Here is a 19171-nt window from a genome sequence, read left to right as displayed (position 1 = left end):
GAAACGAAGGAAAGATGGGAGAGATAGCTGGTAGTGTATATTAAGTTGAAAACCGTTCTATCACTTTTTATTGATTGGAATGTTAATTTTGAACCCTTTCCTGGGTCTTCAGAATTATTTGTTGGCTTTATGTGATGTGCAAAACACCAAGCAGTGTATTGTGGGCACAAAGAAAATTAAAAATATTAAAAATTGTTTGTTGGTTTACTCATTTCAATGAGTTTCATGTATTATTATTAACAACTGGAGGGTAAGTTCACCGTCCTGGGTATTTCCTCCAAAATTCCTTACATAGGGCTTCTCATACTCGATCCACTCACACTACCTCCCTAGAGCTGCATCCATGCCTGCTTTAGCCCTGCAATATCTGATAATTCCCAGTGGAGGTCACTGTTTCCCCATCTTGCCAATGATAATCAGTGAGGTGGTTGATATAATCTTCTTTCTTATTCTCTTGCCCTGTTTTATATGACTTTGGTTCTCTAGCACTCGAGCAAATAGGAGGACTGCGTTTTAACTATGGTGGTCTGGAAACCCATCTTGAGAGAGCTGGTACAAGGTGCCACTTTATTTCTACCCCTTTACAAGACATCTCAGGAGGTGTGAAAGTAAAAACAAAACACAGCAAAATGAAACAAAAGAAACAAAAAACTGATCCTTAAACAAGTTCTGCCTACATTAGCTTAAATTTCTGATGTGCAGAACTGAGGAGTGAACAAAAGTTCATATAAATCTGACACTGGCTTATATTGTATCTTGAAATCTGAAACGTAGAAGGGACACTAGAAAAGTTTATATACTGCCAACTCATCAAAAGACAGATACGCACAAAGTCAGCTGATTACAACAGTAAATGTGCTTCAGGTGTCAACATGTGATCTTGGTCTAGCACTTCTTTCTTTAAACCAGTATTCTTAGTTTCTTCAATTTTTCACTTCATGGAATGACCCAAGGAGACCATCAAGATGCTCAATGGAAATTGTAGTGGTTTGAATTATGTTTCCCCAAAAGGTAGGTCCAAGTCCTACATCTGTGTACTGGTTAATGTGATCTTATTTGGAAACATGGTCTTTCTAGATGTAATTAAATTAAAGATTTGAGAAGAGATCATCCTGGATCGAGGGTGGCTGTAAAACTTCACCGTTTGGTGTTCTCATAAAAGAAAGGACAGGGAGATGTGTGACGAACAGGAATACAAAGGGATGAAGTCCATCTCAGTCAGAATTTGTAGTGATGGGTCTACAAGGCAAAGAATGCCTCAGATTGCCGACAACCATCAGGAGTTACAAACAGTAACAAAAATGCCATGGGGCAGACAGTCCTTCACAGAACCCCGAAGGAAGAAACCCTGCCAACTCCCTGATTTCAGACTTTTGGCTTCCAGATATCAGAAAAAATAAAATTTTATTTTGTTAAGCCACCAAGTGTGTGGTAATTTGTTAAGGAGTTCTAGAAATACAATGCAGATGTGTGTGTGTGTTTAATATTTTTTACATTGTTAATTCCTCTATCAAAAATGGCAATTCAGAATTTTGCTGTTAATTAACATAAAGTTCATTGATTTCTGTTTTCAGAAATTAAACTTATCCTATCAAAATCAGAATATAAATTTTTCAGGTTAAAATTTGTTTTTAACCTTTTAAAATATCTATGATATATTTACTATTATCTATAGTGATTTTTAGGTTTGTAAATTACTTCAGTTACCAAAGGAATTTTCTGGTTTGGAAATGTAAATTAAATAAAAATGGATGATACTTCCCTTCTATATCATCACCTGTTCCGAACCTTGAGTACATCAGGGCGTTGTTTATTTTGTATTTACTCTTTTTTATGTAAAATAAAAGCTGTGTAATTTAATACTTTTTAGTGTTATCAATCTCATTAAAAAAGCAGAAAGGGACTTCATTTACAAAAGCTTGTATTTTGATGGCATATTTACAAAAATATAATTTATAGTTCCCACTTCAGAGCTTTTATAATTATGAAGTTTCTCCTTTCTACTATAAATTATGCTGATTATGTATCTCCCTTCCATTGTAAATCTATTGGTCGCAAATTTTATTTCTTGGCTGTAATCATTTTATAGAAAATTATTTTGTGGTGTGTTTATGGCATGCTTCTCAAATTAGCATTTAAATATTTGTTATAGTTTTATGACACAAATTTGGGCCTATATAATGATTTATTATACCATAATTCCACAAGAAACTTTCCAACCTTTCTGGCTGTGTGATGGAATATTCCCATGAGTATATGTTGGAAGAATAATAATATTCATCAAACTTGTAAAGAGAAAGGACCTTTTAGGAAATTCTCATAGACACAAGTGTTGAATTAAAATATCCATAATAATTTCACTTAAATATGTAATTTTATAAAAGTCTTAGGCATGCATCTCAATGACCATAAAGTCAAAGAAAATGATAAATTTCATAATAAAATTACAAAGCCATTAACATGTAAATAAGCTATATTAATATGGTGAATGAAACTGTTTTCCTGAAACTAAGTTGGCAATCTTTAATTTACTAATAGAAAAGTATTTGCCTATTCCACATTTCACTTGAGATTTACAAGCCTATTTGGATTTAGAACATAGTGAATCAGTAATTAAATCCTCTTCATTATTATTGTTACTTTTCAATTTACCAATTGTTTCATTTTTAGCTACTAATCCATCATTTTGATTATGTCAATTTGCTAGTGTGCACTAAAAATAGCTTTGTAATAAAAACGATTTTAACAGAAAATTACATATTAGCTAAATACTATTACGTATTCTGAAAAATAAATAATTGTAAATGAAAGAGTCTGTCATTTTAAATAAGATTTGTTATTGGTTTTCATTGGATAGTATTACCTGAGACAAATGTACTTTTCACTACATTTATTTAGAGTTTTTCTTAGGGAAAACTGTGGAGTTTATTGAACACCGATTTAGTATCTGTCAGTAGGCTGTGTTCATGTCTTGGGAGTGTGTGTGTGTGTGTTTAAGTAGTTTTATCATATGTATAGGTCCAGATTCATGAAATCAATCAATCAAAATTGGTCCATCGCCCAACATCTCCCTTGTGCTACCCCTCTGCAGTTGCAACGCCCCCACTACCGTATCCCTGGCAATTACTGATCTACTCTCCATCTCTTGTCATTTAACATTTAAGAATGTCATATAAATGGAATCATACAGTGTGGAGTCTTTTGAGACTGACATTATTTTCACTCAGCATAATACCCTCGAGTGCCACCAAAGTAGTTACAGTATATCAAAACTTTATTATTTTATTTTGTTGAGTAGCATTCCCTTAGATAGATTTGCCACAGTTGGTTTAACAATTCCCCCACTGACGTCATTTGGACTGTTTCTAAGTTTTTACAATTTTACCAATAAAGTTTTACAGATAAGCTGCTATGTTTATAGGTTTTCTTGTGGCTCTAAGTTTTCCTTACCTTGCAAAAAATGCCCCAGGAGTTTGGTTGCTGAGTTATATGGTAAATGTTATAAAAATTTTGCAAAAAATTCCCACAGCAGCTGTCCATTTCACATTACTGCCAAGAATATCTCACAAATCCAGTAACTCTACCAGCATCCTCACCAGCATTTGGTAATGCCACTATTTTCTGTCCTTCTTTCCTTTTGGATTTAATAAGTGTGTAGTGTTTCATCATCATGATTTCAAATTTGTATTCCCTAACTGGCAAACAGTGTTAAATACATTTTATGTGTATTGCTATAATGAACGACATTTGTTGATACTGTTGAACTCACCAAACATATCACAAGATAAGTTGGTAATAAGTAAAACATTATTTAAGCTCACTGCAGTAAGGGAGAAAACCTTTTAACAGAGATTTAACAGAGACTGAAAAGGAAGAAGTCTAAAGAGAGATAATTACAAAATTTGGTGTCTGAGCTCAAGGGATTTAAAGTACATTCTTCCAGGTTGAGGGCTAATTGAGATCAGGCAGTTGATAAGATACAGTAGTTTTGGGTTGGTAGACATAGCATAAAGGGCCTTGAGACAAATTTGATAAATAAAATGTCATTTAAGAAGTAAACTGCCCAGATCACCAGACTCGGTCTTTAATAACTAGTCCTGAGACAAATAGTGAAATAATTTATTGGTTCATAGCTGCATCTCTCCTGGGAAAGGTTTTCCAGGTGTAGGTGGCCTGATCTTATCTAAGTCAGGCTGACACAGAGGGTCTGTGTCCCCAATAATGAATTATACTTTTTTCTGATATTTTAACTAGTCTTGGATATGTAAAATAAACTCTACTTGTCCACAAAGGATTTTACTCTGTATGAATTATCAGCTTGCATTTTCAAAAACATGTAACTGATCTACAATTTTCTTTTTTGTACTGAGATCTTGTAGATTTTGGTATTAGTTTTAAAATATGAATTGTTATTAAACTTCTCAACCTTCTGATAGATTTTAAATAATTTGTAATTGTCTAGTTTTTAAGGGCTAGATGAACTTCATCTATAAACCCATCTGGCCATTGTGCTTTTTTCCATAGGAGATCTTTATTCAACTTTCAATTTTCTTTAGTGGAAAAGTCTATTCAATTTTTCTACTTCTTCTAGGGCAAATTTTCTTGTTCTGTTCCTTTCTCCTTTATTTAAATGTCCTTTATTCCTTTATTATATGTGTTCTCACGCTTGCTCCTTCTTCCCCCATCATAACCTGATTTTAGGAAAGGAAAATTTATCCTCCTGAAGGGAATATATAAAGCCAGATAGTGCAGGGTTAACTTCCTGTGACTACAAACTGTGTGTGGGGAAATATAATTAAATTCTCAAAACCTCAAATTTTGTCATTAGTAAATGTAATATGTGTTTGTGAGGCAGCATTCAAACTCAGGACTGAGGCACTGCTCCCCCACCTAATTACAATGCCCAGCTGAGGGCCTTTGCAGGAATTGCCCTCAGCCAGAGAACTTCCTGGTCCAGTGAGGTTAGTGTGCAGATGTGCAGGTCAGGCCTCTTAGGACTGACTCAGGCCAAATCTGAAGGGTAACATCAGCCCTGGAGCACCCCGTGAGATCAGCGAAGGCTCCCTTTGCAAATGCCATCAAGTTCAGCTTCTCTCTGGGTCAGTCCTGCTACACTCAGCCTCTCCCAGGCGTTGCTCCCGGGAACCTCCCAGGAAAGTGCCCTCAATCTCCTTCTCAGGCTGTGTTCCCAGGACTATCCTGCCCAAGACACTAAAACTGACATAATAATAATGCCTACCTTGTAAAACTGTTGCGAGCATACAATAATGTTTTAAACATACAATGTTTGTAACATAAACACTTAACAAATGTTAGTCATTTTATAGGGTGTTAAAAAAAAGAACCTGCTGTCTATTCAGACTTCTGGCTAAAGCTACAAAGCTCAGGATCAGCTTTGTGAACTGAGAATATTATATAGTTTAAAGTAAGTACTAGACACATCCATGCAGAACCTGCAAAAGATATCAGAACTCCCTCCGCCTCACTTCATCACAATCACAAACCTCCAGTCTATGTAAAACACGAGAAATGTTAAAGAAGATTGCCTGAAAGGAGTTTGTACGCATATAGATATATTTGGCTTCCCTCCTTGTTCCCTACCCCAAGCACAGACACAAGACTGAGTTAAGCATAGTAAAAGAGATTTGGGACAAATTCACATGCATCCCTAGAGTTTTGAGGGTATACCTGAACAAAGAAACTGGCACCCACTTCTAATGCAGAGAATACCAAGGAAGGAATCAAGCTGCAGCTGCCCTGGACGGTAGGCCGAGGAAAGAGTAGACAGTGTTGGGCAAGCATCATGTCCACGGTTTGCTGGGCAGAGAGCCAGTTGTCACTGGTGGGGAAGAGCATTAGTGTGCCCACCCAACACAGTGGCCTGACAATATGGGCACAGATTTATAGTCTTTGACAGGTGGTACAAACACAAGGTGGGACAAAAGTAGGTTTACAGTTGTGAGTAGGCAAAACAGTTTATTCTTCTATTATTGTTTATTGATTACTGTATTATTTTCTTTTTCTGTATTATTTTTTAAATTTCATCTTTATTGTACTTTTTACATTACCTTTTAGTTCCCTTACACCCCTCCCCAGGCAATCACCACAGTGTTGTCCATGTCTGTGAGTCCTTTTTCCTTTTTGCTCAATCCCTCCATCCCCTAACCTACCTCCCCCACTAGCTGTCATCCTGCTCTCCATCTATGAGTCTGTCCTCATTTTCCTTGTTAGTTTAGTTTGTTCACTAGATTCCTCTTATGAGTGAAATCATATGGTATTTGTCTTTCTCTGACTGGCTTATTTCACTTAGCATAATGTTCTCTAGGTCCATCCATACTGTCACAAAGGGTAAAATTTTTATCTTTTTCTACTGCCTCGTAGTATTCCATTATGTAAATGTCCCATAGTTGTTTTATCCACTCATCTACTGATGGACACTTAAACAGCCATAAACCTACTTTTGTCCCACCCTGAATACTCAGGTGTTGCAGAGGAAGCTTGGAAGGATTTAGACAAAAACTGCAATAGTTCTTCAAGGCACTAGGCAGGATGGAAGGTGACTTAAAAACAAATTTCCAAAGTTAGAATAAATGTACTCATGAGAGAGGGATGCCTACCATGGCAGAAATTGTCAACAGCCAGATTATGACTATCTGCTCTAACCCTTCTTCTCTATGCTGCAATCCTGAGAGAGACAACACCAGGAGCCTGAGGACAAGGTGGCTTCTTTAGAACATACCTCCAGATTATTGGACATTCCTCATATCAAAAGGTGGCATCTAATTTCCCTAGCCTGATAATGGGCAAGACATATTAAACTTTTTAAATGATCTGTATTCATGTTTTAGTTGTGACTATATTTAATATCATATATACGGATATAAAATGTTAAATAGGAAAGTTAATCACATTAAACTTAGAGGCAAATTTTATTTTAGATACATTATTTTGTGTTCTTTTCTCTTGTTTCAATTTTCTTCCTATGTGTTATATAAATCATAAATATTTTCCCTCCAGGAAAATTATATTTTATAGATGGATTTTCACTCTACTTATGGTTATATTCAATTCTTTACAAACCATTTAAATCTATATTTCTCAATTCACCCACATTGAGGATGAAATTACCATTTGAGTACATGGAAATGATGAACATATTAGGCACACTTGTATTTCCTTTTAACTGCTATTTACAAGCTTGTCCTTCACTAGTTAGATTTTCTACAGTGTTGCATCCCTTTTTATTACTCATCTCGTTGAAATTTTGCAATGCATTTTTTTCATTTTTTAAACTATTTATCTAACTAGGACATTTTTATTTGTTATTGTAATGTGTTCTCTTATCTTGTATTTTTCCTTGTTTTAACATTAGCTACATTTTGTTTTAATTTCTTTAAGATCACAAATAAACTGATGTTTAAAATATATTTCTGATCATCATTTTCCAACCTAAGCAATTTCCATATCTCTTGCATGCCTTGTTTAAATCTTTCTTCTATTTCATATAACCTTAAGTTTTGATTTACTTTTTTATAACAGAAAGTTAGCTGAGACTTTCTTTTTTCTTGAATTAAAACCTCAAAGCTGCAGCAAATAGATAATTACTAGCACATTCTAAATGGAGTTTCTAGATGCATTTTTTCAGGGCTGTTTTAACTATATTGGCAGACACACCTGAAGGTGATCCCCAATGTGTTACATCCTTGTATACTCCTCTGCCCTTCAGTGTGGGTGGAACCTGTGACTTGCTTCTCATTGGTACAATATGGAAAAGGTGATGAGGTGTCACTCCCTTGATGAGGTTATGTTATATGTCAAAGTGATTTAATGCCACTTATACATGTTATATATAAGTACTTAATATTCCATTTCTAAGGCTCTATCTTAGTCAACTTTCGAGAGAGATTCTTCTGATGGCCTTAAATAGGCAAATAGCCATATTGAGAACTATCTACGAGGGCAGTTATGTGGTAGGGAACTGTGATAACCTCTAATACCCCTAATGACCTCCAGTCTATAGCCAGTAAGAAGATGGGGTGCTCAGTCATAACGCTACATGGAAATGATTCTGTCTTCTGGCTGCATGAGCATGGAAGCATTTTCTTATCTAATTTAGCTTCCAGATTAGAACACAACTAATGTAAGACCCCTTGTAAGACCACTGGCCAAAGACCCTGTCAACCTGTACCTGCACACCTGACCCACAGGATATTGTGAGATAATGAATGGGTATTGTTCTAAGCTACTACATTTGTGGTAATTTATTACTCAGTAATATAAAACCCATAAAACTATTAATAGCTCTGTGTCAGTACCCTGTGATCCAATTCCAGACATTTTTAGAGAGATAAGAAGACACTAGAGACTGGAGAGAAGTACTGAGATAGTATAAAATACTGAGATAACAATTTAGTGGAGTGAGATTTAGGTTTTATCTTCTTCCTCTTTATGGTGGAACAGAGAAGAATTGTTTCAATGCCAACCAAATCAAGTGAAGAAAGCTTTGAGAAAACTACTTATAGAGACTGGAGGTTTCTGGAAGAATGGAATACAGGTATCCCTTTTCTAAATACACAATTAAGAGCTAAAAGTCATCACTTTGGCTAGTGTGGCTCATTTGGTTGGAGCACCTCCTGTAACTGAAGGGTTGTGGGTTTGATTACCAGTCAAAGCACATGCCCAGTCTGTGGGTTCCATCCCCAGTCTGGGCGCATGTGATCCCTGGTCTGGGTGCATGCAGGAAGCAACTTGCTCCATGCTTCTCTCTCACATCGATGTTCAGAATGTTCTGGCCTCTGAATACATTGACTAACGTGGTGAGGACTGGGTGCACCCAGTTCAATTGCCCACATACTTCTGAATGGTATGTCTGCATGTACTTCCTCAGTATTTTTTATTGAATGTATTGGGGTTACATTGGTTAATAAAATTATATAGACTTCAGGTGTACAATTTTATAACACATCATCTGTATATTTTATTGTGTGTTCACTGCTCCAACCCAAGTCTCCTTCCATCACCATTCATTCCCTCTTTACGCTCTTCTAACTTCTGTACTTTGCCAGTATTGATTTTGATGTCTGTTAGTTGGAAATGACAAAAATGGATCCATTACAACTTTCTAACCCTGAGCATTTGTCTTATACTCTTGCTCCTCCAAGTGAGAAAAGTTTCCCTCAGACTTCACAAATGTTCTATGCTGAAGAAAACCCTTAATATGATTTGCAAGTAAGTACTACTTTTTTCCCTCAGAAGTAGGAGTTACTGAACATTTAGATTTGGTTAAGACACTCCTGATTTATATTTTGTTTACAAAGTTCTTTTTTTAAAGTAGCTTGTTTGGTAATTCAAAAGAAAAATTTTTTAAAAATCAAAGAATAACACATGATAAACTCAAGATGGATAAAAGACTTAAATATAATTTGTGACACCATAAAAGTCCTAGAGGAGAACACAGGCAGGAAAACTTCAGATATCTCATGCCACATTATTTTCACTGATATGTCACCAAGGGCAAGGGATATAAAGGAAAGAATAAACAAATGGGACTACATCAAACTAAAAAGCTTCTGCACAACTAAAGAAAACATCAACAAAATGGAAAGGGACCCAACTGTATGGGAAAACACATTTGCCAATGATACCTTGGACAAGGGTTTGATCTCCAAAATACATAAAGAACTCACATGCCTCCACACCAAGAAGACAAACAATCTGATTAAAAAATGGGCAAAGGACCTGAACAGAGACTTTTCTAGGGAGAACATACAGAGGGCCCAAAGTCACATGAAAAAATGCTCAGCATCAGTAGCCATAAGAGATATGTAAATTAAAACCATAATGAGATATCACTTCATACCAGTGAGAATGGTCATCATTAAATCAACAAAGGACTGGCAAGGCTGTGGAGAAAAGGGAACCCTAGTACACTGCTGATGGGAATGCAGCCGCTGTGGAAAACAGTATAGAATTAACTCAAAAAACTAAAGATGGAACTGCCTTTTGACCCAGTGATCCTACTGCTGGGATGATACCCTAAGAATCCTGAAACACCAATTCAAAAGAGACTAAGCATCCCAATGTTCATAGCAGTGTTATTTACAATAGCCAAGTGCTGGAAACAGCCTAAGTGTCCATCAGTAAATGAGTGGATCAAAAACTGTGGTACATTTACAGAATAGAATACTACTCAGCAGACAGAAGAAACTCCTACCTTTTGTGACAGCATGGATAGAACTGGAGAGCATTATGCTAAGTTAAGTAAGCCAGACAGTGAAAGACAAATACCATATGACCTCAGCCATAAGATGACCATAATCAACACAACAAACAAATGAGCAAAATAGAAGGGGCAAGCAAAGGAACACAAAAAGAGGACTCATGAGCAAGGACAATGGGGGGATTGACTGTTGGAGTTGGGTGGTATGGGGTAAGGGTGTGCAATGGGGAACAAAAATATAAATAAATAAATAGCAATAAAAAAGTCAAAGAATAAAAATAAAAGTAACTTGTTTGGGGCCACAGTTTATATAGCCACCCTACTGAGTTGTCAAGTCAAGCATCATTTCAAGCTTTTGTATTACACACCTATCACTAACTCTAGCAAATCCATTGCTGCTGTCTCAAAATATTCTTAATTCTTGTTAGATAAAATGAGTCCAAATAGAGTGAGTTTGATCTCACATCCATCATGCCCTCCTCTTGCCTCCAAATCTCATCCTCCATCACTTTACTTCCACAGCAATGTGTTCCTCTTTCAGGAAAATAAATTATAAGTTAGTCCATCATGACTTCTCCCTCAATTTTTTCACTTGGTCTATAGCTTGTAAAAATTCCCATTTTGTAATACTCAGTTCATTATTATGTGGTTTGATAACTTATGAAGGTTGATTTTTTTCCCCTAAAGTTTTCCATTGGCCATTTCAGGCAGTGCCTAAGAGGAGTATTTACAAGTGTGTTCCACAAGAAATTTCCTGTGTATGAGACTGAAATTGTTTGTATATGAGATTAAAAATGTACAACTGTGATTCATATATTATCTTAGATAACTATGGAATACCTTCTTTACAAGGCATGTAGGGAAAAAAATTTTCCCATATGGTGTGGCAACCCTCCTCAAAATATCTCATCTACCAAGGCCCAAACTTTATCAGTTGGGATTCTTACATTCGGGTTGAGCACTTTATACACTGGATATTTTTTCTTAAATGAAAATCATTTATGGAATTTGGCTAAGACATTACTCTATAACCCTTCAAGGTGAATTAATTGAACTCACAAAACCTAAAAACGATGAGATTGTAAGTGTGGGAGTGCTGCATACAGGGAATGGAAGAGAAAGTGTGGAAGAATAGCAATATGTAAACAATACCTAACTCCATGGCGTTCTATGAGACACAAATGCAGAGTCAAAAGCAACAAACACACCCAAGGACAATTACTGAACTGCATTTGGGCATTACTCTCCCCGCCAGTTCTGCCTTTCTTTCCCCCATTGTTTTGAATAGGAAAGGGAGGTTATTTTTCACATTATTTCCCCCAGTAGACATGTAGTTGGCAGGAGCAGTAGCCATAGAAGCAGCAGCAGCACTGATCCTTTGAAGGTTTAGCAAGGACAATGGGAGATGAAGGAATGATATTGACATAAAAGTTGTGTTTGGAAGTTGAAAAATTTTAATCAATGTTCCCCTGCATCTTAAGCGGCTCTATTCCGCAGGACTGCTTCAGAGCAAGGCAATCCTTCAGTGGGGAAGAATGTGGCCTTAGCGGATCTTGGATTCATTTGCTGGCAGAGCCTTTCCAGGATAAACCACATTGTCAAAAGGCAGTAGGACACTCTGCTAGTAAATACTGAATTTTAAAAAGTCTATGGTGATTGTACATGACTGCCTTACTATCAAAATAATGGAGAATTTAAAAGAAAGACTGAGATTTTTTCCCTCTGATTTTATGCATTAGACTTTACAGAGTTTCAGTTTTCTCTGTAGACAATGACTATAATTCATAGACTTTGAGGCTTCTAAGGGAACTTCAGGATCTTCTAGTCCACTAGCTCACCTGGCTATATATCTAAATAGCTGGGACAGAGATCTCAAATCTTTACTTTCCACAAAGTCCTTTAATGCTTTTGATGAACAAAGTTTTGAAAACCACTGAGCTCACCTTGCATTCAGGCACTCAAATGCCCTGACTGGCAGGAGGTTAGTATCCAATTATGCCTTGATCCACAGCAGACTAGAATAAACAGAATTTGTGTTTGGATTTGATTCTGTGTTTTATGATTCCATTCCTTTTCATAATCTTTCTTTGAAACTCTGTATTTATGAAATAAGTGATGGCTGCAGGTTTGTGTGTTTTAATTTCTTCTTTATCCTCAACTTGGGGCTGCCATCTAGATGGCTTAGAGTCAATTTGTTTCTCTTCTCTTAGATGTCACGGAGTTTAAATTGTTTTCTGCCCATCTAGAAGATTTCTCTCCCTTAATGTTATGGAGGAAGATGAACTATTCATTGAGCTGACAGAAGTAAGAGTAGTAGGATTAGTTTGGATTCAGAAATGATATATGGCTGCAGGGTACAAAATCAACAGAGATTCATATCCTGGAAGACTAGTTAGTATGTCACCGCTGCTGCCATTATTTTTCAGTCCACAAAACTCCAGAGAAAGTGTCAAGGTCAGCTACAACTATTTTTGAATTCTCTGGTTTTGTTATCAGCAAAATTGATTAGTGCTGCCCTTCACCTATGTGGTCTTTTTAAGGAAAGGAGAGATAATTGAATGGTTATGCAGAAGCATAACTTTAGAGTCTGACTAAGTTAACTGAAGACAATGATAATGAAAACATAACATTGATTATTTCCACCTAATTAACCTCTGAGATGCTGTGATGACTGGTTAAAACAGAAAATTAGTAAAAAGTTTTCTTCCTCTAAGTAATTTTACTTTCTCTTCAGTTCCCTCCTCACAACCCAACATTGGGCACTAGTCCTTTTTTAAAACACCTTGTACTTTATATTATAATGCGCTTCTACCTTCAGTTGTCAGCAAAAATTTATTTTAGTCACTTGATTAATGGATGGCCTGTCCCTCAGAACGAACAGTTAGTAGAATATGATTTTAAATATGAGTGTTACTGCCTCTGAATTCTATTCCAGGGCTTATGGCATATTGAGGACCTCTTAGTATTGGGAAACTTTAGAATTCAGTGGGTTGTACTGTGCCTTATCAAAAGTCAGGCTATTTTTTAAAATCATTACTAAAATTCCAACAGGCAACCTATTTATTCCTCAGAGCATACGTTTCCCCTAGAATTATAATTGAAATAGTGTTATCCTCATTCTAATGAATCAGTATAAACATCACACCCCAAAGGTTAATGGCAATTGTTAAATGGGTAAACCTTTAAATGATTCCAAATATTCTGAAGCGGGTTCTAAAATTTCAGGATGATTATTTGTTAATATGTCTACGGCTCTTTGTACCTTACACAAGGCTCCAAAGTGCCTGATCTTATTTAAAGTTCATTACAGACTTTAGAGACGAGTTCTATGATCTATATTGTACAGATGAAGTAACTGCTCTCAGGGCTTAAGGCAATAATGTGGGTCCCTAACCCAGGTCTTCTGACCCCCAGTCTATCAATTTCTCCATTTCACTAATCAGCCATTTGTCCTGGTATTAAATTAGATTGTGTTCTACAAAATTCTATACCTATTTCCAACATTGCTGTTGTTTATGAATACAGAGAATATATTTGAGTATCAGTGAAGTGCATGCAATATTGAAGATAGAGCCCTAGACTAAAAGGTTTTTTTTTGTTTTTAACATGTAACACTACTCTTTACCCTTTAAATTCTACCCTTTACTAACCACATGATCTTAGATAGGTTGACTAAACTTCTCTGAAATTCACTTTTCTGTCAAAGAGATGCTGAATATTCCCGGTAGACCTCAGTGTCAGTATTCCATTGTAGTACATAACAAAATATCCCAACCTCAAAAGAGCAACAGTTTAGTATTTCTTCTGATTCTGCTATAAGCAATACACGCAGAGTTCAGAAGGGAGGTCTTCCTGCCCTACTGGGCATTGGCTGGGTTCATTATCTTGAATGCATTTAGTTCACACCTGGATTGGGCTGCAAGTTCCAAGAAAGCTTTCCTAACATGTCTGGTACCTCAGTACTTTTTCTTGTGGTCTCTTTCTCTTTCTCTGTCCCTTTCTGTCTCTGTCCATCCCCCCTCTCTCTCTGTAGAATGTCTCATTATTCAATAGTCCTCCTTAGTCTTTCTTTTCATTATGGGGCTAGTTTCCAGGGGAGGGGAAGAGGAAAAGGTCCCCAACTGGCACACATCATTTGTCAACATCTCATTGGCCAAGCTGTTTCAAGGCCTGCACAGATTTAAAGGGAGGGAAAACAGATTCTATTTCTTGATGAGTGGAGCAGTAGGTACATATGAAAAGGGCAGAAACGAATGGCCCTCACCTTTGGGATCTATACCATCGTCAGCCTTAGATGGCTATTGTGATTCCTCACTAAGACACTTGAAAGTTACATTTTTTCAAACACAATTAATTATTATGCACCTGTTGTAGAAGAACTGTTCTATTTTGTGAGTATATAGCTGTGAACAAAACAGATGTTGTTTTTTTTTCTTGTGGTATAAATGGCAGATATCAACCAAATAAACACACAGAAGCATTTAATTATAAACCTGAGTAAGAGCTATGAAGGACAAGTAAAGTGTGCTAAAGCACAATGGCCTAATTTAGATTGACGGGTCAGGAAAAGCATCCGATGGAGTGATATTTGTGTTGAGAGCTTTAGTCTGGGTTGGCATTAGCCATGTGAAAGAAAGGGAAAGAACACTTCCAGGCAGAGGCACACGGAATGACCACAAGAAGTATTTTAAGCACTGAAAGTTCAACATGCGGGTTCAGGGAGTATGGGTGCAGATGATCCTGAAGAGGCAGCATCGTTATCATTGGGTGAATGTTCCCCATTTTATCCAGATGTCCAAAGAGAGTTCATTCAAAACTTGTGTCCGTGCCCCAATATTATGTCATGGCTGAATTGGCTGGTATTGTATAAATGCTCTAAGATATTCTGGTTTCTTCCTTTTTGTTAACTATGTTCCCACAGTTGCTGACAGGGATGTGGGGGCAGGAAGGGAAACGGAAGGGGGAAAATTCAAAGATAGATATTCGGAAACTTATTTTTCTAAAGCAGGCTCATTTCCTCTTTCTGAGCATCTATAATTACTAATGTTATTACTCTTACGGCTTCTCCATCATTAAGTGAATCTGTGATCTTACCTGCAAATTCAGTGTGCACTAGGCCTGCAAGCTCAGAATCACACAAATTTAATTGAGTTGGAGAAGCCCAAATGAAATTGACTAGCATTTAAATTTTAATTATGCTTGAAGAACAAAGAATTTGTTCCAAATGTGATTTTCTTCTCAAAAAAGCAAAGCCCAGAACTAAATGATAAATTCTAAGTCAAGCAGTTAGAAGAGGCTCTCAATCATCTCAGATCTTGCATATCTCTGCTTGGTACAGGGAGAATAAACTGAAAAAGATACACTGCTGCCTGATAGAGGAAAGTAATCTGCTAGTATGTAATTTACACCAATTTGCCACCAATTTCTGCATATTTATTGTGTGCCTCACTCCATGCAGTGTGTTTAAGGGGGACACAAGAAAACGTATGGTGCTGTGGGACTCACAGTCTTGCTGAATAAATAGGAGCAGACCAACGTGGAAGGCAACATAGGAAATGTAGCATGAAGAATATCAAAACCAGTCATATTGACAGAAGGTCCTGGACATTTAGATGACAGTTCCCTATGTGTACAGGCAAACAGTAATTATTAGACTCATCGAGGCCTTTTAAGTAGCTATTACAGTCAGGCAATTTGTATACAGTATATTTGTTGTCTCCCCGGCACCTCTTCTTCCTTCCTTCCATAGTTTTATGTACATATAACTAGAAAAACCAGTCTGTGCCTTATGCCTTCATGGATCAGTGGTCAGGTGAGTTGGGCTATTTGATTGAAATGGATCTCAGCATTGGATATCACACTTGGACTGCAGGGATATACCCTTGATCTTGTAACCGTGACTGAGAATGGACTCTGTGCTGAGCAAATGTGAGCCCAGATTTCAGAGATGAAAAGAAGTGGTCTGAAGCTGCATCTGCCTTTGCCTTGTATTTAGTACATATTTTTAAATGTTTACCCTTAGCAATCTAGCTGATAAGAAAGCTACTGCCTCTTGGATGATTCAGTTTGTTTAATCAATACCTACTTTCAATTATATTGTGCAAGAAGGATGGTCAAATAGCCCTTAAGAATACCTGCCATCCTGAGAGTTCATGGCACTAATTTTTTTTTTTTACAAGAACCACTTTCAGCACCAGACTTGACAAATTCCCGCAAGTTGGAACTGGTGATTATTTAGTGAGTGCAATCAGTCAATTTACTGGAATGGAGAAGGAAGGAAGGAAGGAAGGAAGGAAGGAAGGAAGGAAGGAAGGAAGGAAAAGGAAAGCAAAGATTGAAGAGAAAATAGCACAAGTTCAATTCCCAGCTACATAATAAAGAATATTCATGAATTTTCTCTGTCAATATACTTATAGGTGTAAAAACTAATTTATAGTCATAAGCAGTCCATGCACTATTAGCATGCCTTCAAACAACTTGTAATTTCTTACTGGACTACAGGCAGCCTTCCTGTTTTATTCAACTGTGTATCGGCAGGGCCTAGCACAGTACCAGCGTTTCCAGTTAGAGAAACTTCAAGTTTTCTCAACATGTCAGTAAGGAGGCAGAGCTGGGTGCCAGTGCTCCTTGTTGGCTTTGATAAGAAGTAACAACAAGGCCAGTGGAAGAAAAACAGAAGAAATGTGTGATTCTAAGGAATATAAACATATATACAGGGTATGGCAAATGTAGGTTTACAGTTGTTGTAAAACAATGGAAAACAATCCAATAATTAATAAATAAGAATACAGAACAAATTCTGTGTTTTGCCTACTCACAACTACAAATCTACTTTTGCCCCATGCTGTACACGCAGTTGGCCCTTGAACAATATGGGTTTGACTGTACAGGTCCACTTATATGTGGATTAAAATTATGATATCAATAAATGTAGGGCAGCACTGTAAATGTATTTTCCTTATGATTTTCTTCATAATGTTTTCTTTGCTCTAGCTTACTTTATTGTGAAAATGCAGCATATAATATATATAACATACATAATATGTGTTAAACCCATTATTTATTATTGATAAGGCTCTCAGCAAAGGCTTTTTTAAGTTTTTAGGGAATCAAAGTTATACATGGATTTTCAACTGTGCAGGGTTGGCAACCCTTCCTCCTACCTCCAACCACCCATAGTTCAAAGGGCAATATATGTATACGTATGTATACATACATATATATATACATATATATATATTGCTTATGCAACAAAATATAAAATGCTAAAACTTACATTACAGAAGTAAGTTTCTCAGTTTGCAGGAGGAGAATTGGAAAATATCAAGTGTACATTCGGTTCCATTTGGCATTCAACAGTGTCCAGGAGTAGTAGCTTCGTTACTTTTGGGATTTTTCTACACTTTTCATAATTAGTTATTTTTTCACATCTTCCCTGGAAGGCATAATCATATTAACAGTAGTCCATAGTACACCAGTAAGATAACCTGTGTAAAGTAACAGGGACACATGTAGCACAGAAGGTATGTAACCTTACTCCAGAGAGTGTCACATTAAAGTACATTTTTAAAAATGACTTTTAAATATAATTCAAGTGACGTAAGTATTATTTGTCATGATGATACTGATTTTTTATCGTAACCGCACTTCATAGTTCACGAGGAGCTATAACTGCTACTCATGGTTGCCATAATGAAACCACTCTGTTTGGGATCTCTGTGGGTACAGATATATGTTGTCCCGTTCAGGAACTGGGTGGATGTGGGTTTGTTCTACACAAAGAAGAGTAATCAGCTGTGTCCCTCAGCCCAAACCAAAGAAAATAACTGAGCTGCCTGACGGTGGCAAACCATTGTAATAAAATGTTTCATTCACGAATGATTCTCGCTTTATAAAGTTAAGTTTGTCAACATGCTCAGTTCACCGTCAGCCCCACTGACAAAGTAGGTCATAGTGTATATAAAGATCTGTTCCCAAAGTGGATGGTAATGTTACACTGGAAGTCAACCAACCAAGTGTATGTAAGCTCAGAATAGGGGGAAAATAATCAATCCAATGAAAGTACCCCTGTGGCCAGGAGACATGGAACATTCCCAAGTCCAATTAAGGAGTTCAGGATATAGGATCCAGCACAAATAACACCCCCTTTTTATTATAAAATATTTTATAAAAAATTTATAAGCAAGCAATTCTGTAGCATAACAATATCACACTCAAGGGCACTACATGACAATTTAGATGAAATGTTCAAGTTAAAACTATAAATTATTACACCCATATTATTACCCTACCAACCATACTCAAGCAGTCCTTACTTCTGCCAGATCCTGTCTATTCCACTAAAGCAAGTGGTAATCTAATCAATAACATTCAAGCCTTCCCTTTTTTCATGTATGCAAAATTTATTGATCACCTTTTTAAGTGAAAAATATCACGTTAGGGGCTGGAGATATAAAGATAACTCAGGGAGGCCTAGGCTTTAAGAATTTAGAATACACATGTGTAAGAGATACATATGCGTGAGCGTAACGACAGTGCCGTGAGAGAAGTGTTACAGTAGAGGCATTGGGAAAGTGTGTGCGACAGAAGGAAGCGAACACTGTCTAGAACTGAAGGCAGTCAAGAAGGGACTTACAAGAGGCTCTGTTTGAGTTGGTTCTTTAAGACAGAGTGTTACAAGGGATCACCATAATGGTCAGGGATACTGAAAACACCTTGTAATACTAAATTTGTAGATATCACTCATTGTGAACGTGATAACAATAATTTAGAGCTGGTACAGCTGTCCAAGCAGGGCGGGGGCCTCCGAGGCATTCATTAGGTAGAAAAAGTACTCCTAATTAAAAGCGACCACAGGAAAGTGAGTTCCTATTTGGGTCTAAAGGATGGTTGGGTGCATTGAGGCATGTGGCACAAAATGAAGGTTAAAAGACTAATAAAAGGAAAGTTGCC

Source organism: Desmodus rotundus, chromosome 5 (genome assembly GCF_022682495.2).
Source record: "Desmodus rotundus isolate HL8 chromosome 5, HLdesRot8A.1, whole genome shotgun sequence".
In the NCBI taxonomy this organism is placed as follows: domain Eukaryota; kingdom Metazoa; phylum Chordata; class Mammalia; order Chiroptera; family Phyllostomidae; genus Desmodus; species Desmodus rotundus.
The sequence above is the reverse complement of the archived record's forward strand: the minus strand, read 5'-3'. Positions refer to the sequence as shown.